At 49.5% G+C, this 26533-nt stretch overlaps 1 protein-coding gene across 1 annotated transcript in view; it reads left to right on the top strand.

Moving 5' to 3' along the window:
• RAI1 (retinoic acid induced 1) overlaps positions 1 to 26533 on the top strand; it is a 218834-nt gene that overhangs the window by 44701 nt on the left and 147600 nt on the right. The gene's annotated exons all lie outside the window — the stretch shown is intronic.

Below are 26533 nucleotides of genomic sequence, written 5' to 3'. Positions count from 1 at the left end.
TAACCTCTCTTGCAAGCCTGAGCTCATTCTGAGCTTTAGCCAGCCTGATTTCCCCCCTGCAACTGTTGGCTACTCGTGTATACTCCTCCTTTGTGATTTCTCCTTTCTTCCATTTCTTATACATGCCCTTCTTAACTCTCAGCTCGTCTGCAAGCTCCTTAACACAGCCACACTGGTTTCCTTTTCTGCCTCCCGCTTTAGTGCTGGTCCCGGACGGGGGGTGGTGGTGGTTACCGTGCGGCGTGGTCCGTGTCCGGTCCGAGGCTGAAGGGGGGGTCCAAGGCAGGGAGTCGGGCGTGGTCAGGAACTCTGGCAGAAAGCAGGACAGGGTGCTGGCAGGAACAGGTAACCAACGATGTTGCACCCGCCAACCTGGAACTGGGCTGGCTGGCCTTTATCTCCTCTGAGGCATAGGGCGGCCCCGGTCCACAGGTGACTTGCCTCTCTTGGCCTGGAGGCGAGCACTCCTCCTGCGGGAACTTAGTTCCCTCCACCTCTCTGCCCTGAGCCTCTGCAGCTCAGGAGAGGCTGGAGGGTTACTGGACCCAGAGGCAACCTCACCTTCCCCTGACAGGGCTAGGAGAGGAGCACCTGCAGGCAATGGGTCCTCGATCACCTCCGGAGCCAGAGCTGCTTCAGCTGGTGTCTGCTCCTGAGAATCCGGCACAGGTGAGGACCCTTCAGGTTCAAGCCCCAGCCCTGGCTCAGCCAGCCCTGGAGGTGGGGACTCCTGTGCAGGCTGGGATTCCTCAGGTTCAGCCTCTGAATCAGATTCCCAGGCCATCACAGCTTTTCTTTCTTGTTGGTATTGTCTGCATTCGGGCCTTCAATATTTCCCCTCTTAGAAACTCCCATCCTTCTTGGACTCCCTTCTCATTGAGTATTTCCGATCACAGGATCACACCCAGTAGCTCCAGAGTGATTCCTCACTGGGTGAGATCTCAACGAATCAGAATGAAATCGAGCACCGGCGTAAAAGGCATGTAAAAATGGACCTTCTCATTGCTTGATGCAGGATATGAGAGGGGATGGGGTGGGGCAAGGAATAGGGGCATATGGCTGCCCCCTTCCTTGAAGCTCTCTGTACAGATGCCCTGGGAAGTGGCATATGGAGTCTCACCCAACTGCTAGACGCTCAGACAACGCCATGACAGTTCCTTCCGGCTCGTTTCATTTAGCCTGTCCCCGACGTCACCGTTTCCTGGCCTGGATAGAGGTGCATGTAGAACAGAGGGTCTGTTCTCTCCGGCACCCCCCCCCTTAATAAAAAGATTCGGCTTCTAGAAGCATACGGATAGTTCCGGAAACCAAACTTGGAAGAGAAGGAGTCTTCTGCGCTTTCTACACGATTGACATTCACTTGGCAGCTGGATGCTGCAACAGTCTGAAACCAGGGTTTCAGGCAGAGGGTCAGAGTTAGAAACTCAGATGTGTAAGCTAATCTCCAAATGGCACTTTCAACCTTGGTTATGGTCACAATGGAAGGTCTCCTCACCATTTTTTTTTTTTTTTGCACTGGAATTTAATGATGATGATGATGATACAGTGGTACCTCGGGTTAAGAACTTAATTTGTTCTGGAGGTCCGTTCTTAACCTGAAACTGTTCTTAACCTGAGATACCACTTTAGCTAATGGAGCCTCCTGCTGCCGCCGCACTACCACCACGCGATTTCTGTTCTCATCCTGAAGCAAAGTTCTTAACCCAAGGTGCTATTTCTGGGTTAGTGGAGTCTGTAACCTGAAGTGTCTGTAACCTGAAGCATCTGTAACCTGAGGTACCACTGTAATAGTGATTATTATTATTATTATTATTATTATTATTATTATTATTATTTCACATCTGTACTGCTTTATATTGTAAAGGAAAATGATCTAAGAGCAGTTTACAACACATTGAAACATCAAATAAAACAATCCAGAATAAAACAGATTCAAACTTCAAGGAAAATATTTCAGATCCTTCTCTAAGTGCCATTTTGCTTTCCCCATATTTATTTACCTACTTAATTTATTTAGCTGCCCCAAAGCAGAAAAACTCTACGAAGCCAGGGTGGTATAGCAGTTAGAGTGTTGGACTAGGAACTGGGAGATGCGGGTTCAAATCCTCACTCCACCCTGAAGTTCACTGGGCGACCTTGAGCCACTCACAGCCTCTTAACCTACCTCACAGGGTCGTTGTGGGGATTAACTGAGGAGGGGAGGATGAACCATGTACTCCTTGGAGAAAAAGGTGGGATAGAAATGCAGCAAATAAGCTCTTAACTGCTTAAGAAAGCTGGAGAGGCCAGCCAAACAGAGATGTCAGTCGCCAAGCCGGCAGCCAAAGATCTTCACATGGGCAGAATCGGACTCGTGTCGGTCGTAAATGGTGCCTGGCAGAGGATTTTTGCCAGCTGTACATGGGTTGGATGCTCATCTGTCATGGATGCTTTAGTTTAGATTCCTGCACTTCAGAGGGTCAGACTAGATGATGCTTGAGGGTCCCTTCCAACTCTACATATCTATGATTCGAAGATTGAACCTGGGGCCATCTGCATGCAGCTGCTCCACTGCTGAGCTCAGGAGTGCCAGCTTGGCCCCGCAGCCGCGGGTGCCCGGGTCCTGGGTGCCATGCAGCGTCCACGGCCCTGGCACTGAAATTTGTGGGTGCCGTTCGTGAGGGATTTTGTGGGTGCTGGGCACCCAGGGCTTCAGGGAGTTGGCACCTACAGCTGAGCTTATGGCCCTTCCGTCAAGACCTCAGACGGCACCTTCCTCACAAGACCTTGTCCCGTCCCCGTGTCCCTCCCAGTCTCCACTCTGCAAATTGAGTCAGTTTCTCTTCACTTGGGGGTGTCCAGGCGAGCAGACCTGCTTGGGCGCCACTAATAAATGCTCCTGGAAATTTAAACACACACGAGTCCCACATGACGTTTAGGCAGCCTGAACGGCAGCGGTTGTACATCAAAGACTCTTCTGAAGAGAGAGGCAGGGACAGGGAGAGAAGGAACATTTGCTGTATTATTATTTTTCCTTCTTTGTTACCAAGCAACAAAGGGCTTTGGGGAGAAGGCCGGCCTCTACGTGGGGGTCAGCACTTCCAACCAAGGGGGCGTGTATGGAAAGAGAGGCAACCTTCTTCCTGCGTAAATGTCTTTGTCGCCGAGTCTCTGTGGAAATACGGCAGGTGAGAGTTGTCGTTCCCCTCTCCTCCTTTGGAAAGATGAAATGGGTTATTGTTACTGTTGTTGTTAATACAATTACCGTACTTTTATGTGTATAAGACTCCCCCGTGTATAAGCTGCCCCTTATTTTTGGGGACTCAAAATTAAGAAAATGCACTATGCACCATCTGTGTATAAGACGACCCCTTATTTTAAGCTTCAAAAATTTAGGAAAAAATATAGTCTTATACACGTAAAAATAAGGTAATTTATTAATCACCTTCTAAACCACTGTCTCAAGGCGATTCACATGTAAGGTGATTAAAAACAGTTAAAACCCTGGGGGGAAAACCCCACCCCAAATATATTTAAAACAAGAATAAAACCCTGACAAGTGGACACTTGCGGTAAAGACCCCAGCAGATAGAGCCTGTCGAAACAAAAAGGTCTTCAACTTTTTCCGGAAAGTACAGACAGGGAGCTCCTGACATATCTCAACAGGAATGCTATTCCACAAGGCAGGTGCAACGGCACTAAAAGCCCTGCTCTGAGTTACTGCAGGTTAGCTTCTGCTGGAGACATTGTGCTGCAGACCACAGCGATCAACTTGGGGTCTCTCAAATAACCTGCTCCCAAGTTGTACAGTGGTACCTCGGGTTACACACACTTCAGGTTACATATGCTTCAGGTTACAGACTCCGCTAACCCAGAAATAGTACCTCGGTTAAGAACTTTGTTTCAGGATGAGAACAGTAATCGCCTGGTAGCAGCGGGAGGCCCCATTAGCTAAAGTGGTACTTCAGGTTAAGAACAGTTTCAGGTTAAGAAAGGACCTCTGGAACGAATTAAGTACGTAACCAGAGGTATAAGGATTTACATGTTAGTAGGAACACCCTGAACTTGGCTTGGTAGCCCGTGCGAATCTGGGTGCCCCTGTAGCAAAACCTGCCTTCCTGGTTGCACCCGTGGAGGACCCACAGATAAGTTTTCCAATGCAGTTTTACCTTGGAGGAGAGAGACCTCGGTGGCTATGTTGTGCCTCAACTGCTGGAGACTTTAATGCTTCTGAATGCCAGTTACCAGAGAGGAGAGTTCTGTCGTGCCCGGGCATCTGGTTGGGCACTATGAGAAGAGAATGCTGGACTAAGTCTGCCACCAGCCTGACACAAGGCATTCCTTATGTCCTTATCCACCAAAAAGGACCAGTATTTGCTGTTGTTGCCGCTTGCATTCTGCAAATGATGCGTACCTGAGTACGTCTCCCTCGCCACCATTTGTGTTGTGTTTCCTTCTGCGTTGAGATGCGTGGGGCAGAGGAACACAACAACAACAACAACAACGTAACTCGAGCAATTTACAAAATGACGTACATTTCGCGAGTTGCGCAGTTTCGCCGCAGCAGACAGCGAAGCGAACAACTCGAGCTTTTTTTGGAGGAAGACGAACCGCAGGAGTGCGGAAACAGCATGGCATGGGCACAAAGGAAAACGGTGCTTTTTCCTGGGCACCGCCGAAGGTTTGGTCTCTGCCGTGGCTCGATTTCTGAAAAACCAACCAAACCCAGAGATGCTTAGTCACGTTTGTGGGAGGCGATGTCCGCGGCTGAGCCTCGGCAGGGGAAAAGAGCTTTCAGCCCTCAACCCCTTGCGCAAATTGAGCGTGACGGGCGAGATCCAGCGCTGTGCACAAAGGCTTGTCCCCCTGCAAGGTCGCTGCTAATACAGGAAGGTTTTTTGGGGAGAGAAAAAACCCGGAAGATGCAGTACAGTCCCAGAGGTACATCTGCTGGGAGGCTAGGGGTTGGTGGGTTCCTTTTTTTGTTAAGAAAAATTATTGGCTGGCTCCTTGATGAGGTTGGAAACGAGAGGAGGAAGGATCTATGCTTGGACGCCTGGGGCCATTTAGCTTCAGTACATCACGCTAAAGAGAAGGTGGCTTGTGCCAGCAGATTGCTCTGCCGCTGGAGTTTTATTGCTGTCATTGCTGGTGTGTATCCTCCAGCACCTCTCCAATCGCTTCTCTCTCTCCCTCCCTCCTTAAAAACTCCCCAATAGGCCTTCCTTCTTCCTTTGATGGATCCGGTCCTGTCTGCCATGTGCTTGAATTTGCAGCGCTTTCCTAATTGCTCAGCGCACCGTGCGTGGAATAAAATAGGCAGATCCCTCGCATCTCCCCCTCCACTGCAGGGAGCAGGGACATAGACTAAGACCAGAATGGCTTTTAAAAACCGGGATCTGTCGTCCCTCGTTGCTCCTTTTTTTTTCTAGCAGTGCTCATCATTCTCTTCCCCCATATATGTGTTTTTTTCATACATACACCCACAGTTGTCTGTTAACAGTCTTTTAAAATGAGCTTTTGGGGTGTTGTTTTGCTTAGATGTTCCTCATTGGGTGCAGAGGGCTCAGGTTTCCCTCCCTGATGCTGCATTTTTCTCTTGCAAAAAAAAAAAGTGATATTTTTGGTGAAGGGCAACTGCAGTTATTTTTTATTTTATTTTTTCATTTCTTGCCATATCTGTGGACTTTAGAGTGCTTTGCAGTGTGTGTGTTTTTTAAAAAAACTATTATAAAAGCAATGTGTTCACCTCCTAAAACACACACACACACCGGCCATAAACAAACAAAACCCTAACAGGAAAACAAGGAAGACCACATTTAAAACAGTACACAAATCTGGCGGCTTAGGCCGCAGTCCTGAATATCTACATTTTCTTGGGAGACTGAACTAGGCCTTATTGTGAGTAGACACATACAGGTTGACATTGTTAAAGGCCGAGATGGAAAAAGACACATTTGGCTGATGCCCAAGTGGCGTCGTTCTCAGCGCCAGGTGAGTTTCTCCAGAATAGGGGGTGGGAAAACCTTTAATAGTCTGAGGGGTGCCTTGCTTTGCGGGTAATGTTCAGAGGGAGGTTCCACAAGGCAGGAGGAGGCGGATGGGGCCAGAGGCAAAAAACAGGCATGCGAAGAGACATCAGTGCCATCGGCTACAGTCTAGCCATGCAAAAAAAAAAACAAATAAAAAGAGCCAGGTACTTTTATACATCCAAACTCACATCTTTCCATCCAGGCAAGGAAGAAGCATAATCATAGCTCAGCTAGGCAACGGGAGAGCAAGAAAAGACCTGTGAAGGACATCCCATGGCTGGTGGGGAGTAAAAGACTCATAGAATTTTAGAGTTGGAAGGGACACTGAGGGTCATCTAGTCCAGCCCCTTGCAATGAATAATAATAATAATAATAATAATAATAATAATAATAATAATAATTTTTATTTATACCCTGCCCTCCGCGGCCAGAGCTGGGCTCAGGACGGCTAACACCAGTAAAATTACAGTAAAAACATAATGGGGGGGGGAAAACCAATTTAAAATACAAGTTAAAATGCAATTATAAAATGCAGCCTCATTTTAAAAGTCAAAACCATAAGGGGAGGGAAACATAAGGGTCAGACTGAGTCCAAACCAAAGGCCGGGCGGAACAGCTCTGTCTTGCAGGCCCTGCGGAAAGATGTCAAGTCCCGCAGGGCCCTGATCTCTTGTGGCAGAGCGTTCCACCAAGTCGGGGCCAGTACTGAAAAGGCCCTGGCCCTAGTTGAGACCAATCTAACCACCTTGCGACTTGGGACCTCCAAAATGTTGTCATTTGTGGACCTTAAGGTCCTCCATGGGGCATACCAGGAGAGGAGGTCCCATAGGTACGTGGGTCCTAGGCCGCATAGTATTGCAGTATTTTTTATTTTTGCCCAACGTGGTGCTCGAACCTACGACCCAGCGATTAAGAGTCTCCTGGTCTTCTGATTGAGTTATCCCAGGTCCTGAGGCCCAGATGGGCCTGGATGGGGGTAGGTAGCTCTGGGGCATTAATCTTTGGGGAGGGATGGACCTACTGAAACAGGTTTAGGTAAGGGTGGGTGTACATTTCGACGTGGCGGCGATCTCTCCCTCACTTTTAAAGCAGTCCGGCTATCACTCCCTTTGAAAAGGTGGGCTAGATCTCCCCATGGGAACGTCACTATGTTGTTCCCTGGGGCATTCTGGGCCGGCAAAGATGGCTGCTTCCATGGGCCCCATTGATGAGTGTGGGCTTTCAGTCCGTGAGCAGGAACATTAAGGCCCTGTGCAGCACACAGCTTGTCATTTCACACTATTCAGATTGGGAGTGCAGGTTCTGACCCATCGCTAACATGGTGCAGGGCAGCCTTCTCCAACTTGGTGCCCTCCAATGTCTGCAACTCCCAGCAGCCCTGCCAACCATGTGACACCAAAGGCCTGATTCTGACATGGTGCGCTAGGATTAGTATCTGCAAGGTGCCCTCCTCTCCTGCAGAGCATGCAGTGGTTCGTGTGGAAGCATCTGCAGCCAAATCACAAAGGCATGATTGCTAGACAAGCGGGAGCAATTGCACCGTGGAGTTTCAGAACCAGTATAGAGGGGACTCTTTGATGTCTAAGATTGCCATACTGTACAGTGGTACCTCGGGTTACATACGCTTCAGGTTACATACGCTTCAGGTTACAGACTCCACTAACCCAGAAATAGTGCTTCAGGTTAAGAACTTTGCTTCAGGATGAGAACAGAAATCGTGTTCCGGCGGCACGGCGGCAGCAGGAGGCCCCATTAGCTAAAGTGGTGCTTCAGGTTAAGAACAGTTTCAGGTTAAGTACAGACCTCCGGAACGAATCAAGTACTTAACCTGAGGTACCACTGTATTCCCAAAAGTTTTTTTCTTTTTTCTTTTTCTCAAGGATATAAAGTTGTTGAGCTTTTTGGGGAACCTCTCCCCATAAAATCTAAGTTTTGGCCTTTATTCAAGTTTTAAAATGTTAAATATTAACTCCCCCCCATGCCATATGTCTGCGTTTCCCCAGACATTTTGCCAATTTCCCGAAAATCTGCCTGGACACCATTTTCCGGCCGAAAACCCGGACGTACGGCAGCCCTAATGAAGTCATATCTAAGACCCTCCAAGTATCCTTATTTTCCAGGGACAGTCCCAGATTTACAGAAGCAGTCCTGGTTTCTGATTTGATCCCAGAATGTCCTTAAGACATCCCTATTTTTATCAGAGATATGTTGGAGGTTATGGAGTTACGCAGCCCTCAAGCCAAGGAGATAAGTAACTATACAACCTTTAGAAGACATCTGAAGGCAGCCTTGTATAGGGAAGTTTTTAAAATGTTTTATTATGTTTTTGTATATGTTGGAAGCTGCCCAGAGTGGCTGGGGAAACCCAGTCAGATAGGCAGGGTATGAATAATAAGATTTATTATTATTATTATTATTATTATTATTATTATTATTAATCCTGTCACTGCACACTCGTCTTCTTACCTGCAATGGGGTAGGGTGCTGGTAAGCTCTCCTCCAAAATGGCTGCTGTTCTCTCTCTCTCTCTCAAGAAAAAATGGGGTGTCCCGTTTTTTCCAGGACACTTGCAGGGTATGGGGGGACACGTCACCCCCTTTGAGAACCACTGGGCTAGTCAGTGAATGCAATACTAAGCCAGATGGGCTAATGGGCTAACTCAGTATCCGTATGCTTCTGCGGGTTTGCGGGGGGTAGGCCAAAGAATAAAAAATAACTATTAAAAGTCGGTTTGCAGGTAGGAGGAATGGGTTTAAAGGCATGTCCCAAATCTGTCAAAAACGCCAGGGCTGCAGCTGCAGCCGAGGTCCTAATGCTCTGGCTTTGGCAAGTAGCCAGAGAGGTGTCCAAGCCGGACTGAGGCTAATGCCCGTCGCATCTCTGCCGATGCCCAAGCCGGAACAGATGGCAGAGAGAAGAGCAACAGGCCTGTTGTCATGGCAAAAGTACTCAGATAGGGGAGAGAGGTCGAGGGGAGGAGGAGGGTGGCTTAGTGGCTGGCCGTGACTCGGAAGCCGGAGATTGCTTTCTGCTTCTCCCTCCCACACCTGTTTCCTGGGGCCTACGAATTCATGGCCGCCAACGTCCCCGGTACAACGGCAAGCAATCCTGTGCCTGTCTCTGCCTCCCTTGGGGCTGATGGGGATCAGCTGATGTCTCCGAAGGCTGTGAGGTGGGGCTGCAGAACGGGGCACAGATGCAATTCCTTTTGCGGAGCGATTTGCTTGCGGCAAGCCATTTCACATGTGGCTCTTGCCGCTTAAGCCGGCGGAGGAGGCGCCTGGGGGCAGAGAGTTGTTGCCAGAATCCATCCGAGGGAGGGCCGCTCTATTTGCACACGTTAATTCTCTCAAACGCAAGACCATTCGGAATGGCCTAGCGCCGGAGACTGCGGCGACGAGGGTGGGAAGACTGTTGTTTACCAAGCGGTAACATGTCACGGTGTTACAGTACCATCATGGGTAAACTGATTCTGCCCCGCGATGAAAGAGACATCGTAGGATATGCTGGGTCTCATCTCTAATAATAAAAACTGCTGGTTATGACCTATAAAGCTCTCTATGCCTTGCCCCGAAAGATCATTACAGTGGTACCTCGGGTTAAGAACTTAATTCGTTCTGGGGGTCTGTTCTTAACCTGGAACTGTTCTTAACCTGAGGCACCACTTTAGCTAATGGAGCCTCCCGCTGCTGCTGCGCTGCCGCTGCATGATTTCTGTTCTCGTCCTGAAGCAAAGTTCTTAACCCGAGGTACTATTTCTGGGTTAGCGGAGTCTGTAACCTGAAGCGTATGTAACCTGAAGGGTCTGTAACCCGAGGTGCCACTGTATCTCCTTATATGAACCTGCCAAGGTGCAGAGATCCTCAGCTGAGTACCTTCTCTCAATCCCGTCATCATCAGAGGTATGGCTGGTGGGGACATAAGAGAGAGCCTTCTCCGTGGCTGCCCCCAGATTGCAGGATTGCCTCCCAAGAGAGGCTAGACTGCCCTCCTCCTTGTTATCCTTCTGCCAGCAGGCTAAGACCTTCCTGTTCAGACAGGCCTTTGGAAACTAAGGCGAAGGTGATGCTTAATTGTACAAAGAAGGGGTTAAATGCAGTACAGTGGTACCTCAGGTTACAGACGCTTGAGGTTACAGACTCCGCCAACCCAGAAATAGTACCTCAGGTTAAGAACTTTGCTTCAGGATGAGAACAGAAATCGTGCCCCAGCGGTGTGGCGGCAGCGGGAGGCCCCATTAGGTAAAGTGGTGCTTCAGGTTAAGAACAGTTTCAGGTTAAGATTGGACCTCCAGAACGAATTAAGTTCTTAACCCAAGGTACCACTGTATTCACTATAAGACACAATTCAAAACTGCAGTTTTGAATTCTGTTTTAACATTAGGCTGCTGTCAGGGCAACCTGGATTTTAACTGCTGGCTCTAAATGTGTTTCAGTGTATTTTGACTCTTGCTTTTCAGCTAGTTTGCTTTTATTATGTTGTATTTTTTAATGGTGTTTTTAAAATAATAATTATAATAAAAATAATAATTTATTACTAATACCCCGCCCATCTGGCTGGGCCTCCCCAGCCTCTCTGGGCGGCTTCCAACAGGATATTAAAAACACAATAAAAGATCAAATATTAAAAACTTCCCTAAACAGGGCTGCCTTAAGATTTCTTCTAAACGTTAGATAGTTGTTTATTTCCTTGACATCTTATGGGAGGGTGTTCCACAGGGCGGGTGCCACTACTGAGAAGGCCCTCTGCCTGGTTCCCTGTAACCTCACTTCTCGCAGGGAGGGAACCGCCAGAAGGCTGGACCTCAGTGTCCAGGCAGAACAATGTGGGTGGAGACACTCCTTCAGGTATACTGGGCCGAGGCCGTTTAGGGCTTTCAAGGTCAGCACCAGCACTTTGAATTGTGCTTGGAAACGTACTGAGAGCCAATGTAGGTCTTTCAGGACTGGTGTCATATGGTCTCGGCAGCCGCTCCCAGTCACCAGTGTAGCTGCCGCATTCTGGATTAGTTGTAGTTTCCAGGTCACCTTCAAAGGCAGCCCCATGTAGAGCGCATTGCAGTAGTCCAAGCGGGAGATAACCAGAGCATGCACCATTCTGGCGAGACAGTCCACGGGCAGGGAGGGTCTCAGACTGCGTACCAGATGAAGTTGGTAGACAGCTGCCCTGGACACAGAATTGACCTGCGCCTCCATGGACAGCTGTGAGTCTAAAATGACTCCCAGATGTGCACCTGGTCCTTCAGGGGCACAGTTACCAAAATTCAGGACCAGGGAGTCCTCCACACCAGCCCTCCCTCTGTTGTAGCCTGCCCCGAATCCCAGCTTGGGAGAAAAGTGTGGTGTAAATACAGGCATTCCCTCATTAAGCACATTGAAGTCACAAGCAACCATGAATATGCATGGTGCCAGAAACCTGGAAGAGCCCCAACAAAGTCCTGCTGTGCTACTGGGTCATGTGGGTACCCCTCCTTGGAGCCAAAGAGAACGTCCCTTTTGAGCTCTGGGGACAGTCTCCTCACGGGCCAGAGGTGTAGAGGGTCGTCCCCCCTCCTTATGCACATGTCAATTATGCGTGCAGAGGGCCAGAACATGACCCCCACATAAGCGGGGAGTCGCCTGTACACTGAACAGTAAATAACAATAATTTTTACGGCTGCAGTGTTTAATCAGTTAAGCAGGTTCATCAATTAAATATCTCAAGAAGCATTTTAATTATCATGCAATGCGCCTGAAAGCTGCCGTCCGCATCCTTTGTGCCTCTTCCTCAATGTCCTAAGCGCCGCTTTGGCGTTGGACACAAGCTTTGGCACCTGCAGTTGGCATCGAACACGGATGCTGGCAACCAGATGGGCGGGGTATAAATAATAAATTATTTTTATTATTATAACCAGTGGGGCGACTTGGAGGCAGTAAAACGGGGACGAGGAGGTGGATTGAGAACTTGAACTCAGAACATTTAAACCCTGGCTGGGTGATGAATGGAGTGAGAAAGGGAAGGGAAAGAGAGCACATGGAGAAGGAGGGAGATACTGGGATATGGGGCGAAAGCGGGGCAGGAAGGGATAGTGACCCGGAAAGTTACCTGGGGTCAAAGGAGATTAGATGGAGGAATTAGGGAAGGGGAGAATTTAGATCCAGTTCAGACTTAAAAAGTGGCACACAATTTTGCAAACTGATACACAGTCAGCTCCCTCCGAAATCCTCACTTTTCTGAATTTTGTAATGGAGTTCTCCAGGGAAGTAGAATAATAGAATTGCAGAGTTGGATAAAGGTAAAGGTAAAGGGCTTGCCGATCGTATGGTCGGCTGTTCGAATCCCCGCGTCGGGGTGAGCTCCCGTCGTTCGGTCCCAGCTCCTGCCCACCTAGCAGTTCGAAAGCACTCTTAAGTGCAAGTAGATAAATAGGGACCGCTTTATAGCGGGAAGGTAAATGGCGTTTCCGTGTGCTGTGCTGGTGCTGGCTCGCCAGCTGCAGCTTCGTCACGCTGGCCACGTGTCTTCCGACGGCGCCGGCTCACGACCTCTAGAGTGAGATGAGCACGCAACCCTAGAGTCGGACACAACTGGCCCGTACGGGCAGGGGTACCTTTACCTTTACCTTTAAAGGTAAAGGGACCCCTGACCATTAGGTCCAGTCGTGGTCGACTCTGGGGTTGCAGCACTCATCTCACTTTATTGGCTGAGGGAGCTGGCGTACAGCTTCTGGGTCATGTGGCCAGCATGACTAAGTCACTTCTGGCAAACCAGAGCAGCACACGGAAACGCCATTTACCTTCCCACCCGAGCAGTACCTATTTATCTACTTGCACTTTGTGCTTTCGAACTCCTAGGTTGGCAGGAGCAGGGACGGAGCAATGGGAGCTCACCCCGTCGCAGGGATTTGAACAGCCGACCTTCTGATTGGCAAGCTCTAGGCTCTGTGGTTTAACCCACAGTGCCACCTGCGTCCCCAAATGCCATGTAGTCCAACCCCCTTCAGTGTAGGAATTCCAGCTAGAGCATCCATGACAGGTAGCCATCCAACCTCTGCATAAAAACCTCCTAGGAAAGAGAGTTCACAACCTCCCAAGGGAGCAATCCAGACTGCCTCTTTCCTTACAGAGACCAGCAGAAGGGGTCCCCTTACTAGTTCCTCTGCCTTCAGAGGCTCAGGGAGGGTGGCCTAGTACAGGGTCTTCTCTGTGGTGGCTCCTAAGCTGTGGAACTCCCTTACTAAAGGGAGTACAGCTTCATTTTACAGCTTCTGGCGAGTGCTGAACACGCACCTTTTCCCCCTGGCTTTTGACACTTGAGGTGTATATTTTAAGGACCCTCCTTCTTTTTGGAGTTGTCGGTTATGTCACACTGTTCTTAATCTTTTTAATGTTGTGATCTCCCCTGGGACCTTAGGGTGAAGGGGGGTTTAATCAATGACAATGATACTGCCATACTCTCCAACATGTTGGGTCCTCAAACCGGGATGCACATCTTTCCGGCTGTGCTCCTGTGTGAGTCGCATGACCCACGTGAGATCACGGAGCCCCGAAGACGCAAGCACGGCACATGTGTTTTGGGGTGCCTCACAAAATTGCACCCCCCCAAAAGCGCTTTGCACAAACTCAAAATGCTATCATTTAGGTCACATCCACATTCAGAGTACATTTAATTGCTTCCCCCAAAGAACTTTCAGGATGTATAATTCATTAAGGATGCTGAAAAGTGTAGTTCTGCGAAGGGCAAACTAAAGTTCCCACGATTCTTTGGCGGAATCCACAAAGTGATTGTGACCTACACACACACACACACCTAGAATTAAGTAGGTACCGGTAAATAGATATGGGGACAGCAAAACGTCACTTGGAAAAGGATCTGAAATATTTTCCTTGAAGCTTGAATTTGTTTTTTTTTTTGTTTTGTTCTGGATTGTTTTATTTGATGTTTTAAAGTGTTGTAAACCGCTTTGAGATTCTCTACCCCCCCCCCAAAAATATAAAGCAGTACAGTCATACCTTGGGTTACAGCCGCTTCAGGTTGCGTTTTTTCAGGTTGCGGACCGCTGAAACCCAGAAGTACCGGAACAGGTTACTTCTGGGTTTCGGCGGTTGCGCATGTGCAGAAGCGCTAGATCTACCTAGGCGCATGCGCCGAATTGCAACCCGCGTGTGCGCAGACACAAGTTGCGAACGCTGCGGGTTGCGAACATGCATCCCGCACGGATCACATTCGCAACCCAAGCGTTCACTGTATAGAAGCACTCCAGAAAGCAGGGGCAGCCCCTGGTAAACAGAGGACAGCTGGTGCATAAATGCAGAGCGATTCCTGGTCGCATGGCATGGCCGTGAGGTGCAAGAGGCGAGTGCACTCTGCCCGTGAACCGAGCATGCACCCCGCTGCGCTCCCCAGAACCTCCTGCAATGCGCAGCAGCCTCGTGACGTATGCGCCTTGGCAGAGAAATTGACGTGCAAAGGGTTCCCCAGAGGGGCAGGGTTTGAAAGCCACTACATGAGATCTGGCGGGGGCCGCTCGGAGATGTTTTGCATGGATCTTTGTCAGCTCTTCCTAGCGGTGAGAGCTGGGAGGCTCTCAAGCAAGAGAGAGAGAGACAGAGCTTCCTAAGTCAGGGAGAGAGAGGGAAAAGGTGCTTCAGAAGGGTCTGGTGGGCGTATTGAACCAGAACGAGGAAGCTGCGAGTGGAGAGGCGCTGTGTTTTAGTCAAATGTGAAATGCATTTATTAGGAAGCATTAGCCGTTGCCAGAAAGAACGAGCTTTAGAGATCCTGAGAAAGAGGGGGAATGAAATAGATTTAGATGGTTGGCCCAACAGAGAGGCCGGAAGGTTTTCCACACACACCCCAACTCTGATCCTCCTTTTCCATGCACCCCTAATGCTGGGGACCCCATCCCAGCACCCCATCTTTCTCCACTGATAGACTCTAGGCTTTCTTTCATGCTCCCCCGTAAGTCCTCCCAGAACATTGACACTCGTTCTCCCATCCCTGTGGAAATCCTTCCTCCCATCTTTTCCACAAAGCTTTTAATAGAATTGTAGGGTTGGAAGGGACCCTGATAATCATCTAGCCCAACCCCTGCACTAAAGCCAGATTCTCTTAGGAAAAAAAAGAAAAAAAGAACTCTGGTCTTCTTAAAACCACATCTACATGTGGCGTGTGGACGTTTTTTGTCTGACCCAGTGCCCTCTCCGAAGTGTGGAAAGTCAGTCCATGAGGGTTGGAGGTGGACATTTCTGGAAAGAGTGAATAATGGAAAACCTGAGGGTCGATGCAGAAACTCCACATTTTAAAAACCGCATGCCAGAGATTCCCTCTTTAATACCGCTAGAATCCGTGGGGATCCAATGAAGCAGAATGTTGGAAGAATTGGGACAGATAAAAAAAGCACAGCGTTAATCTATGGAACTCGCTGCCACCGGAGGCAGCGATGGCCGCCGACTTCGATGGCCTTGAAGTGGGTTAGACAAATTCATGGAAGAGAGGGCTGTTGATGGTAACTAGCCCCAGCCGTTACTTTCTCCCCTTCACAGCTGGAGGCTGCAATGTTTCTGAATACCAGTTTCTGGAAACCCCAGAAAGGAAGAATGATCTTGTGCTCAAATCCTGCTTGCTGGTTTCCCATAGGCATTTGGTTGGCCACTGTGAGAACAGGATGCTGGACTATATGGGCCGCTGGCCTGATCCTGCAAGCTTGCCTTCGTTTTTAGGCATGGACTTCAAAGTGACAAGCCAAATGCAGAAACCCTGGATTTTGTAGGCAAGCACGGGCGGCCCCTGGCTGCGTGGTAGGCGTGCATTTTGTCGTTCATGAAGCAAGCCGTGTTCTTGGCTGAGGGAGGAGGCAGCGAGGCGCTGGAAGGCCACTGAGCAGGCCGCCAGAGGTGAATGAGGTTTCCGCTGCTCCTGGCTTGGGAACGTTGCTGGCAGGCCTCTCCCAACATCTTTTAAAAATAAAGGCTGGTTTTCATCCGCAAGCTTGATGCTTTGTGATGGCTTCTGAGAGAAAAAGCAGGGTGGGATGAGGACTGGGTGGGAAGGAGCAGCAACCTGCATGGGAATTTGTTTTTCGGTAATACGCAGCCCCCATCCCTCAATTGCCCCCTACTCTTCCTCGAGCAAGGAGGTGCAAATCACCCCGCCCCGTTCCCCAGGGCTCCATTAGGCCCGCATCTAAAGCCTTTCCCTTCGCTTGGCTGCCCCTCCGTAGGAATAAAAGGAATTCTAACAGACTGCCGGCAAGGACCCACCATTCACCCTTTCCATGGAAACGAGGGGATGAAGGCTGCACTCGAGATTTGGCCCAGGTCACCGCAGGAGGGGCCGGGGAAGAAAAGGGAGGTTGCAGAAGAGAGAAACCTTTGGGAAAGAGGGGTGGAGGAAGAACAATTGCTTTACTTTCTCTTCCGCTCCTGCCTATGGAGGAACAGAGATGTCAGGGGGTTCCCTCATCCTGCAGAACTGGAGACTGGCCTGAGTGGAAGGGCCATCATCCGTGGTGGTGCGGGTGTGTGTAGAGCCAGTGGTAGACCTAATAATAATAACAATTTTTTATTTATACCCCACCCATCTGGCTGGGTTTCCCCAGCCACTCTGGGTGGCTCCCAACAGAATATTAAACAGAATATAACTTCAAACATTAAAAACTTCCCTAAACAGGGCTGCCTTCAGATGTCTTCTAAAAGTCAGATAGTTGTTTATTTCCTTGACATCTAGTGGGAGGGCATTCCACAGGGCGGGCGCCACTACCAAGAAGGCCCTCTGTCTGGTTCCCTGTAACCTCGCTTCTCACAGGGAGGGAACCACCAGAAGGCTCTCGGAGCTGGACCTCAGTGTCTGGGCAGAACGATGGGGGTGGAGACGTTCCTTCAGGTATACTGGGCCGAGGCCGTTTGGGGCTTTAAAGGTCAACACAAACACTTTGAATTGTGCTCGGAAACGTACTGGGAGCCAATGTAGGTCTTTCAGGACCAGTGTTATATGGTCTTGGTGGCTGCTCCCAGTCACCAGTCTAGCTGCCACATTCTGGATTAGTTGTAGTTTCTGGGTCACCTTCAAGGGTAGCTCCACGCACTGCAGTAGTCCAAGCGGGAGATAACCAGAGCATGCATCACTCTGGCTGGGATGTTGTGTTTATTATTATTATTATTATTTGTTGTTGTTTGGTCGTTTAGTCGTGTCCGACTCTTCGTGGCCCCATGGACCAGAGCACGCCAGGCACTTCTGTCTACCACTGCCTCCCGCAGTTTGGTCAAACTCATGTTTGTAGCTTCGAGAACACTGTCCAACCATCTTGTCCTCTGTCGTCCCCTTCTCCTTGTGCCCTCCCATCTTTCCCAACATCAGGGTCTTTTCCAGGGAGTCTTCTCTTCTCATGAGGTGGCCAAAGTACTGGAGCCTCAGCTTCAGGATCTGTCCTTCCAGTGAGCACTCAGGGCTGATTTCCTTCAGAAAGGATAGGTTTGATCTTCTTGCAGTCCATGGGACTCTCAAGAGTCTCCTCCAGCACCATAATTCAAAAGCATCAATTCTTTGGCGATCAGCCTTCTTGATGGTCCAGCTCTCACTTCCATACATCACTACTGGGAAAACTATGGCTTTAACTATACGGACCTTTGTTGGCAAGGTGATGTCTTTGCTTTTAATGATCCTGTCTAGGTTTGCCATCGCCTTTTTCCCAAGGAGCAGGCGTCTTTTAATTTCATGACTGCTGTCACCATCTGCAGTGATCATGGAGCCCAAGAAAGTAAAATCTCTCACTGCCTCCATTTCTTCCCCTTCTATTTGCCAGGAGGTGATGGGAACAGTGGCCATGATCTTCGTTTTTTTGATGTTGAGCTTCAGACCATATTTTGCGCTCTCCTCTTTCACCCTCATTAAAAGGTTCTTTAATTCCTCCTCACTTTCTGCCATCAAGGTTGTGTCATCTGCATATCTGAGGTTGTTGATATTTCTTCCGGCGATCTTAATTTCGGCTTGGGATTCATCCAGTCCAGCCTTTCGCATGATGAATTCTGCATATAAGTTAAATAAGCAGGGAGACAATATATAGCCTTGCCGTACTCCTTTCCCAATTTTGAACCAACCAGTTGTTCCATATCCAGTTGTTGTTTTTATTATTATTATTATTATTATTATTATTATTATTATTATTACTATTCCCCGTCCATCTGACTGGGTTGTCCCCGTCACTCTGGGCAGCTTCCAAGTTATATAAAAACATAATTAAACATTAAAGAACTTCCCTATAAAGGGCTGCCTTCAGAAGTCTTCTAAAGGTTGGATAATTGCTCATCTCCTTGGCTTGTGGGTCACATAACTCCATACCCGCCAACATTTCTCTGATGAAAATAGGGACGTCCTAAGGGAAAGCGGGGCATTCTGGGATCAAATCAGAAACTGGGACGGCTTCTGTAAAATTGGGACTGCCCCTGGAAAATAGGAACACTAGGAGGGCCTGGGATATAACATCCTTAGGGCTGCCGCACATCCAGGTTTCTGGCCGAAAAATGGCGTCCAGGCAGATTTTCGGCAAATCGGCAAAATGTCAGGGGAAACCCGGACGTATGGCAAGGGGAGGTTTAATATATATTTTTAGAAAACCATTTAAAAATTAAAGTCAGAAACCAGGACAGCTTCTGTAAATCCGGGAATGTCTCTGGAAAATAGGGAAACTTGGAGGGTCTGCCTATGTGCTGCTGACACTCAAACTTTGGGATGGTTGAAATAGATGCAACAAAAAAAGAATCAATTTGCGTTGTGCAACTCAAATTGGGTCTACCAGACCCACAATTTTCAAGCAATGTGGATTAAAGTCACTTATGGGTCCCCTCGGGATTAGGGGCCCTGAAATTTGAGCTTTTTTAGTTTCTTTTTTCCCCTTTCCCTTTTTTATTTTTTTATTTTTGAGCTGCTTTAGTTTCATAGTAGATCTGGCCCTGCATGGAGCAAAGCCTGTATTGAGACACCCTTCGACTAATGGGTTAGGAGGGTCTACCACTACAGCAAATGGCCTGAGGGCCAGTCTCATTTCCCAGATGGGAACCTGCATTTGCCTCCCACCTTGTCATGCTTTTCTCATGAGCAAGGCCGCATCTGCACTATAATTTTGAAGCGCTAACAGGCCACGTTTAGCAGTCGTGGCTCCCCGCCACCCACCCAAAGGATTCTGGGAACTGGCGCTTCGTTAAGGGTGCTGGGAGTTGTGGCGACACCCCTGCTCCCTTCACGGAGCGACAATTCCCAGCATTCCCTGGGAAGAAGGAATGGCGGCGGCTGTTGTTGTTGTTTCCTAAACAGATTCAGGTATTGGCCAATTGCTTATAATGGCATTTATTACAGCAACATGCTCCAGCTGCCGCCTGGCCAAATGGCCACCGGAATGGTTGCTAAACGTTGGGAATTGCAACTCCCAAGAATCTTTGGGAGAAGACATGACTGTTCAAAGCAGTATAGTAGGGCTTTGAATGTATAGCGCAGATGTGTCTGTTCTTCAGATCTAGGCCTGGCCTAGGTCATTTTTTGCTTCCTCCCATTCCGGGTCAAGGTGCCTATAACCGAAGGCCAGCCAAGTAATTTTAACAGCTGAGGCACGTATCTCATGAGTTCCTCACCTCCTCTCCGGCAGTAAAAATGCCCCAATAATAAATTAAGTAGTCAGCAATTTGCTGCCCTATCGTGGCAGCCAAAATCAGTTGCCTGCGGCGCCTGCCTCAGTTTGCCTAATGGTAGAGCCGGCCCTGTCCAGACCCCATCTTTCCTTAGCCTGTCTGCAACCATTTTAATTTTTTTTTTAAAAAAAGGGCTGTATTTGCCTCTCCTTTCCTCTGCAAAGCTTAAGGCAGCCTTGGGATTTATTTATATGAAGGGTGGGGTATAAGCAAACGACGCCAGTAAAACCAAAGTCCTCCTCTCTGTCACCCCTTTTAATCCTTGCCAGAGCCCTGTGAGGGAGGTTAGGGGAAAACATAGGCCACCCAGTGAGCTGTGTGGCTGAATGGAGATTTGAACTCGGAACTCCTCAGCCCCAGCCTGACAGTCCAACCACTACTCCATGAAGGCGGCCTTGAGGGCCATACCCTTCGACATTCTACACAGAAGGAGATCTGGGGCATGTTTGTAACACACCCGTTCTCTCAGCCAAAGATTGCGGCCCAGCCTTTGCCCAACTTGTTCCTTATAGCTGAAAGCTTTCTTCCAAGCATTCTCTGCTGCGATAATTTCTCCTCCGTGGCCCAACCCTCCCGCCATTGATTTGAAAAGCCCAGAGAGCTGCAACCCTTTGGTTAACGACCTGCTTGGAAAACGTAATTGTCTTGCAGTCAGAATCTACTTCGGCAGCTGCAGCGGGTGTGAATGGCAGGTTGCTCTAGGCACGACATTTTAGGGTTTAGGCTAATGTGTTCACCTGCAAGTGCAGCAGAGGCAAGATCGATCCATTGCAATGGCACCCCATCAGGAGGAGGGCTCAGTTTCAATGGTGGAACGCAATAGGGTCCAATTCCCAGCATCTTCAGGTGGGACTGGGATTTGCAATATGTGTTACTGTTGGTCAGAGAACGTCATTTGGCAGCCAGGCAAATGTTAGAGATATTTCTGCAATGCAGAAGATTGGACTAGATGATCCTCAGAGTCCCTTCCAACTCTGCAGTCCTATGATTCTATGAAATCCTATGCCAATCAGTGCAGACAAGGATGTGCTAGCTGAAACAATGGCCTGACTTGCTAGGCTATGCACCATTTGATTTGCTCTTTTATTCGTAACAATGAGGACTGGTGTCTTACTTTAGTTTTAGGCGTGGAGCTACAACTCCATGGCATATCTCCTGCTTTGCCTGCAGAATGTCCCAGGTTCAATCCCTGACATATCCAGACAGGGCTTGAAAAGACTGTCTGGAACCTGGGACAGCTGCTGCCAGTCAAGGTTGGCAACACTGGATTAGATCCATGGCCTGATTCAGTAGAAGGCAGCTTCTTAAGTTCTGAGATTTGCCCTGGAGAGAGTTGGATGTTGAAGAAGGGCTGCAAGGCAGTAGAAATGAGGAAGCTAACCAAGAACAAAGCAGTCCCACAGGAGGCAAAATCGGGATGGAGATTTGCCTGGGGCTGGTTAATACAGCAGCATAAATGGGGAAAGTCACGAGCTGTCCAGCCTCCAACTCCAATCAGCTCCTGCCAGCACAACCAATAATCAGGAATGATGGGAGTTGTATTCCAGCCAGATCCAGCCACAGGGTCCTCCATCCTTGGTAGAAACTTACCTTGGGAACAAATGCAACTGCATTGGGGGTGTCCCCACTTATCCGGTTTCCAAAGTCTCCAGTCAGCTGCTGAGAAGGGCATGAGAAAGTTTCCCTTTCCACATACGCAGGTGGTATACCCAACTGTCTACTCCCGTAGTTGACAGTTGTCCCACTGTGAGTCTATATGTGGCCGCCATAGAAATCCAAATGGCTGGACTTCCCCTTTGAGATTTCAGTATACCTTTTGGTGTAGAAGAAGTGGGGCTTATTCCTTAGAGCAATACTAGTTTTTCTTCTAGGCCAAGAGTGGGGAACCTTGGGCTCCCCAGAATGGTCAGTGGTGATGAGAATTGCAAGTCAGCAACACCTGGGTTGGCCAAAGCATCCCCACACCAGCTCTAGGCCAAGATGGTCCACTACATCATCTCCCTGCTAGTGGACCTCCAGATGTCACTGGACTCTGAACTCCCACCTGCGCCAGGTAGCACTGCCAGTGGCAGAGATTGTTGTAGTCCAGGAACACCAGGTCAGAGAAGTCTGGTGTCCTCTTGATCCTTCCTTCCTTCTTTCCTTCCTTCCTTCCTTCCTTCCTTCCTTCCTTCCTTCCACTAAAACTCAGGCAAGGTGGGCTCCAGTGTTGTTCAAAAACAGCTGGGAGAAGGCATTTCTGCCATGGCATTTACATGATCGGACTCCCCCCACCCAAACTGCTAGGACCCCAAGCAGAAAAGGGTACTGATATTGTGCCTGCAACCCCCCACCTCTGCTGCTGATAGTCGCAGGAGCTCACAGCAGCTTCGGCAGGTGGGTGGGTGAGTGATTCTGATCGGAAAGTCAGTGCAGGGAGATAGTATCAACCCCCATCACCAGCGCCACTTTTCTCATTGAGACTGGCGCCTCCCCTGACTGCTTTTTGATTGTATGCATGTGGGGAGGACCAGTGCCAGAAGATCCAATCAGGAATCTCCTGTATCTCATCTATCTGAACCAGGGATGGGGAATCTCGGGCCTGATGGCTGATTGTAGCCCTCTACCCTGCCTTCTCTCCTGCCCTTGGGGTTCTGCCAAGGCCACATCTTTCGCCAGCCCTTCTCAAGGGCTTTTGTCTGGCTGGGCTGTGTCAAAATAATGTGTCCCGATTGCCTGGACAGGGGATGCAGAGGTGTATGTGTGGATATATAGAAACTTAGGGCCTTTGGATAGCAGCTAGCCAGCTGTGCGAAGGTAAGAGTTGCATTTGTTGCTTCACCCACTTTTGCCTGTAGCCACACTTACTTTTGCATTTGGCCCTGACCACAACTGTATTTGTATTTGGCCCCTGACCCCCACCCCCGCAAGCTGGAAAAGTGACCTCACCTGTAAGCTTAAGATATTAGGTCCCTTTCCTTCCTCTCCCTTGAGTTCTAAATCTGGCTGACTCCAAGTTTTGCAAAACGTTTTGCAGTCCTCACAATCACCTCTTTGGGGTGCATCCGACCTGCCGCACGACTGCTGCAGGAAGCAGGATTGGCTGCCTTTGACCACAAGGGGAAGTAGGAAGACTCTGGGTTCATAGACTCATAGAATTGTAAAGTAGGAAGGGACCTGAGGACCATCTAATCCAGCCTTTCTCAGCCTGTGGGTCCCCAGATGTTGTTGAACTACAACTCCCATCACCCCTAGCTAGCAAGGCCAGAGCTCAGGGATGATGGGAGTTGTAGTCCAACAACATCTGGGGACCCACAGATGTTGAGAACTGCTGAGCAGTGCAGGAATATGCAGCTAGCCCATACAGGGACCAAACCTGCGACCTTGGTGTTATCAGCACCATATTCTAACCAACAGAGCTTTTGTACCTAAACTTGATTCTCCTGTTTTAAAACTTGACACTGCTCCTGTTTCCATGTTCTCAGCCCACATGGCTCATGTGCCAGACATCTGGTGGCTGAGATCTCCAGTTCCGGGATGCCTGCAGTAGCCCACCCACCCCCCTGCTTTTGTTCCGTGGTTTCTTTGGATTGTAGGCTCATGTCCCACGGATTGCATCATTTTCACTTGTGTTACTCTGAAAAGCACCTTGTGCTTTGCTCCTGTAGCAAACCATCATTATTACATTAAATCATGAGAGTCGTGTGGTATAGTGACTATAGAGGCCACTCATGCTCTGCTGACCACATGTATGGGTGATTGCAATGCGCTCAGCCTTTGAAAACAGTCTGGAAGCAGCTGCAGCTAGGGCAGAATTGCAGCAACTATGATGTTACCTGAAGGTCCTGCAATGGCAGCGTGAACTACTAGCTCACAGATTTGAGGATCTGGTAATGATTTATAAAGCCCAAAATGGCTTAGGGCCCAACTATGCACAGGAACTCCCACCCAAAACCAGCTGACCCATTCCGTGAGATAATAATAATAATTTTTTTATTTATATGCTGCCTATCCGAGTGGGTTGAGGAACTGCAAATGAGGCAGGTTCGTCTTAAAATGCAAAGTGAATTTGAGAGCTGATGGGTTTCAGTGGCTAGAGGTTTGGGCTAAGTCCTCTGAAACCAGGGTTCAAATCCCCACTCATTTATGAAGCTCACTGGGTGAGCCTCGTAGCCTAACCTACCTCACGGGGTTGGGGAGAGAGAATAAAAAATCTGCTGCCACCTTGAGATCCTTGGAGTAAAGCCAGCTTGGATGGCTTTAAATTAGGACAAGAAAAACTCACAGAGGATAATTCTATCAATGGCTACTAGTCTTGATGGCTAAGCTTTGCCTCCACAGTCGGACGCAGAAATGCTTCTGAATGCCAGTGGCTGGAAGCCACAGGGGGAGAGAGTGTTGCTCTTGTGCTTGAATCCTGCTTGCACAATTCCCACAGGCATCACTTTGGCCACTGTGAGAACAGGATGCTGTCCTATATAGGCTACTGGCCTGATTCAGCACACTCTTATGCTGTTGGATGGGACAGAACTCAAATAAATGAATAAATTTTGTTGTTTAGTTGTGTCCGACTCTTCATGTCCCCCTGGACCAGAGCACGCCAGGCACTCCTGTCTTCCACTGCCTCCCGCAGTTTAGTCAGACTCATGCTGGTAGCTTCGAGAACACTGTCCAGCCATCTCGTCCCCTTCTCCTTGTGCCCTCCATCTTTTCCAGGGAGTCTTCTCTTCTCATGAGGTGGCCAAAGTCTTGGAGCCTCAGCTTCAGGATCTGTCCTTCCAGTGAGCACTCAGGGCTGATTTCCTTAAGAATGGATAAGTTTGATCATCTTGCAGTCCGTGATTGCTATTTTATAAATATTGTGATATTGCATGTGTGCTTATTTACCGGGACATTTTGCTGTTTATCTTGAGCTGTACGCACCCTGTGCTCTTAGGAGGATGGGTGATTAATAAATGTAATAAACAAACAGAAGGGCTGATGAGGGTTGGAGAGAGATCCGGGTTCCAGATCCTTCTCACCAGGGGTGTAGCTAGCTACTCTGGCACCCAGAGTGGCAGGGGCTGGGCGAGCCGCCCACGGGGGCAGGGGGAGATCCACAGGCGGGAGTGGTGGGGCGATCCATGGACAGGGGCGGTGAGGAGATCTGCCCAGGGGGAAAGCATGGTGATCTGCGCAGGGGGGCAGTGCAGCGAGCTGACCATGGAGTCCGCCTGGCAGACTCAAGCCCCATGCTGCTGTTTTGGGCAGCGCAGGGCCCCAAGCCGCTGTGTCACTCCCAGAAGAGAAGTGTGGCTCGGGCACACTGCAGGCCAGGCCCCGCGGTAAGTGCCGCCCCCTGCGGTATGCCATTTTGTCACTTCCTCAGGGATGACACCTGGGGCGGGCCACACCCCCCTTCCTACGCCCCTGCTTCTCACTCAGTGACCATGTGCCAAGCACTTTCTCTTACCCTATTGCAGCCTTCCAACCTGGTACACTCTGGATGTTTTTGGACTACAACTCCCACCTCTCCAACACAGAACACCTATGTTGCGGCTGTGGCTGATGGGATTTGTAGTCTTTAAAATGCCTGGCAAGGGTTCAAGGTTGGGGAACGCCTGCCTTGAGGTACCTTGCAGTGTTGTTGTATGACTAGAAACAGGAAGGTGGGATCATCAATTTCTTTGCAGGAAGGCGAAGGCTCAGAAAGAATTACTTTGATTGTTGCACAAAAGTTTAGAAGCCGGACATATTTTGTGGGAGCCTGCTGGGAAAGCTGGGTGCACTTCCAGTGAACAGACGGACCCTGTTCTGGCTAGTGTGTTGCAGCTGCCACTTTTGGGGAAACCAGAGAGAACTGGGCACCTGGGTTTCTGCACTCTGAATTACACTCCCCCCGCCCGGGGTAAAAAACGATGTGAGGAGGGCAACCCGCTCTGCTCTGTGTGAGACATGGTAGGAAATGGCCAGAATGGTTGAAGGCTATTCCTCATCAGTCGGTAGAGCATGAGACTCTTAGGGTTGCGGGTTCGAGCCCCACATTGGACCAAAGATTCCTGCATGGCCGGGGGGGGGTGCGCGCACTAGATGACCCTGGGGGTCCCTTCCAGCTCTGTGCTTTCAACCTCCGTCGTTCAGTCCTTCCTGATGCCCAGCATCCACCCATGGGAAATCAGGTGCCCTCGGCTCTCATTTGCCAGCGGGCTGCGAGCATGACTCCCTCCCCCCCAACCACCACGCAGGGACCCCCAACCCACCCCAAAAAAGCCCCCCCACCTCCTCCGCCTGCTGTGTCAGTCTCTGCCGGGGCTGCAGCTGCGCGCAGTTAGGAGAATCTCCCGGTGTGGAGGGACGAGGATGCCTCCCTCTCCCCCCGGGCCCCTTCCCTCCCCCATTTTGGTCCTCCCTCTCCCCCATCGCAACCCCCCATCCTCCCCAACGCACACTCCCACGCAGCTCCCACCTCCCTAAGCCAGACCTCTCTCATTCAAGCTTTCACACCGCTCTGCTCATTCAACCGCCGTGGCTTTGTTGTGCATGCGTGGGATTACATTTCAGAGAGGAGGGATGGCTGTGGCCAAATTAGACTGATGGAGGGCAACCCCCCCAATCCCCCCCCATTTCCTCCTCCTCCTCTTGCTTTTTAAAAATTCCTCCTCCTCTTCTTTTTTGCCTCCCCTTCCTTACTGCGGAGGGTGTTTCCTTCTCTCTCTCCCATTTCATATTTTAAATCTGTAGCTTTTCTTGACCCTGCGTGATGGCGCTTTTATGCTTCGTAGGCTGCCTCTGTTTCTGATTGCTATTCCTGGCACACACACACACACACACGGATCACAAACATCACACACCGGCGACAAGGCTGCCACCCACTCACAACACAAAACAAGAAGGGGGGGGGGA

This window comes from Podarcis filfolensis, assembly GCF_964270895.1.
Source record: "Podarcis filfolensis genome assembly, chromosome: 14".
NCBI classification, from domain to species: domain Eukaryota; kingdom Metazoa; phylum Chordata; class Lepidosauria; order Squamata; family Lacertidae; genus Podarcis; species Podarcis filfolensis.
The sequence above is the reverse complement of the archived record's forward strand: the minus strand, read 5'-3'. Positions and strand labels throughout refer to the sequence as shown.